This window comes from Papio anubis, chromosome 11, assembly GCF_008728515.1.
Source record: "Papio anubis isolate 15944 chromosome 11, Panubis1.0, whole genome shotgun sequence".
Classification (NCBI taxonomy): Eukaryota; Metazoa; Chordata; class Mammalia; order Primates; family Cercopithecidae; genus Papio; species Papio anubis.
This window is the reverse complement of record NC_044986.1, coordinates 3498123-3500622: the sequence shown is the minus strand read 5'-3', so window position 1 is coordinate 3500622 and position 2500 is coordinate 3498123. Positions and strand designations below refer to the sequence as shown.

Sequence of the window (2500 nt, the reverse complement as noted above, 5' to 3'; positions counted from 1 at the left end):
TCCATTACTCGTTTATTGCACACTTACAAATAAATGTGTAGTTCTCCTGCTCTGATGCTCTCCAAGGCAAGCACCCCTGAATGCTAGCTATGTCTTAAGGAATAGATTTTCCCCCTTTCTTTTGCACATAAAAGCAACGATTATTTCTGATCTATAATTAGACGGGAAGAAAGTCAAAGGGTGACTCAATATATTGTAAAAATGGTAGTGCAGTCACAAAGTTACAGGTCTTGGGGCCATATATAGCAATCACCACCATCACGATGTGATGTCTGCATCACACGGTGCCTTCCACACTGGCCAGGGATTTATGGGAAACTGGCAATTATGACATATGTCCAGCTATTGCTAGCCTCAGATTTATCCCTGTGGTCCTTTTTTGTCTAGCATATTGCCTGAGTACAAACCAGGCAGGAGGAGCACTTATTCTTGCAAAGCTTTAATAATCTGTGAATGGCTGCCTACAAACTGATGTAGAGCACTATCATTCTACAGCTGCAATCCACCAGCCTCACGAAATTGCTGGCCACAAACAGTAATTAATCTTTTTATCCCTCAAATTGTAATTTTGACTATGAACTGTGCGCGGCCATAAATCAGCGGCACATGCGCTGTGTACACTGCATGAATCACGGCCGGGACTCTGTCCGACTGCACACACTGTGTTTAACAAGCTTTATAAGGAGCCATCGGGCTTTATTATGGCTCTGCCTGACTCCAACAAAAACTGAGCCTGGAGGCCCGGGGACACGAGTTAAGATGAAAATACTTATTAGAGTACATTACTTCTTGATGTAGATGGCGTTTTCCGTGGAGTCACTCCACGGTGCGTGGCACAACATAAATCAGAGGTTTTTCGGAGACTAATAAGACCTGCCACCATCTATTCATTACTCTGCCTGCAATTTGGGCCATCACTCATTAGTAATTTGATGATTAACACCCCCCAACTCAGCAGGTCTGCGAGGTGCGGGGGGGACACTAAGACTGCGGCTTCCGGAGAGGACGGCTAGGGGGTCGCCTTTGCAAGTGGCTCCAAAATAATTGGTCACCGTGAGTGCCTGGGTGCTGGCGCATCTTGTAAGCAGCGCAGGAAGCCTCGCACGTACACTCGATAATGCGCCCGAAAGTTGAGGACCACAATATGATTTGACATTCCATCATACATCCCGGAGACAAAGGTCCGCACAGGAATGTGAAGTAAGACATTTTCTTGTTAATAAAGCATTGATCCGATGTATTGATTTTACATGACATGGCTTTTGCTGGGATTTTGCCCTCTTTTTTCTTTGCAAATAGTAAAGCTCTTCAAAATGCCTCGGCGTATGTGACACGGCAAAATTTCTAACTCTCTGTGATGTAAATTCTATATGTGTAAAACCACTTCATAATCAGACCATTAATCATCAGAAGCTGTCAGCGTTGACTTGGGGGACAATTTGTCATGTCTCTGCCCAGGCCCAGGCCAGGGTGTCAGGCAAAAGCAGAGTTCGGGCCGCAGGGCGCGTGCGCGGTCGCCAGGCCTGGCCGAGTGACTTGGCCCAAAAAGGATTAGATCAAGTATTACCTTTCCTGATGAGGGAACAAAAAAGGTGGCCCACTGCATTTCTAACATGTCAGGTTTCTCCTCTCTCCCAGCTAATCACCATGACTGTTTGACTTAATGAATCGGCCTGATGAAAGGTGATCAGAAAAGATAGATGGGCGGCCATTATTGATTTCATGCAAATGCCCCTGACAGGTGATAGACGCTTTAATGCAAGCTTTCAGAAGCTTTATGGCTTGTAATAACCATACACTCTCATTCTGGGAGAGACGCTTTCCAATGTTTCAGTTGAATTGATATTCTTCTTCGATGCCCAAAAATACCTGAAAGCAGTGTAAGTACGTGGGCCCCTTTCACCTCTCAGTTCAGCCCAAAGAGCACTTACGTCTCCAGAGCAATGCCAAGAAGAAGCACGGCACGCGGCACTCTATTGGAAGTTCAGGTGTGACGCGTAATTATGCACTGTGGGCTCCTGCCAGGCTGCATGCGGGCCGCAGCAAGGGGCTGGGGCTGCCACTCCAGCTCTAAATCCCTTCCAGGGGCTTGGCGACTGGAAGCCCAATGAGTTTACGTTCAAGAATTAGAAAAACTGCCCCTCTCTTTTTAAATTGCAGGAGGAATGACACGCATTCGTGGTTCTGGGAGGCTTCTGATCACCGAAGGTGGGGTTACCCAATCCACCTCTGTGCCCCCCAAGAGCAGCTGCCTTCTGCGGAGCTCCTGGGTTCTGCAAAGCCTGGTCAACTAGTGGCCCTCTGGCCCACAGCCCCCCGAACCCTACAGAACCCACCACCGCCCTGCGCCATCACTGGCAAGTTCCCCGACGGGAGGAGAAAGCACCAGGGCCTCACACACATCTCATGAGCCCTCCGCACGCAGAGTTTGTGGGCGAGAGCCCTGCCGAGCCAGGGCAAGGCGCTGGCACGTCCAGTCACAGAGCCCCGAGCCAGGCCA

General features: G+C 48.8%; 1 protein-coding gene across 9 annotated transcripts in view; it reads right to left on the bottom strand.

Annotated features, from left to right (window-relative positions):
* EBF3 (EBF transcription factor 3) overlaps positions 1-2500 on the bottom strand; it is a 128717-nt gene that overhangs the window by 13253 nt on the left and 112964 nt on the right. The window lies entirely within an intron of this gene.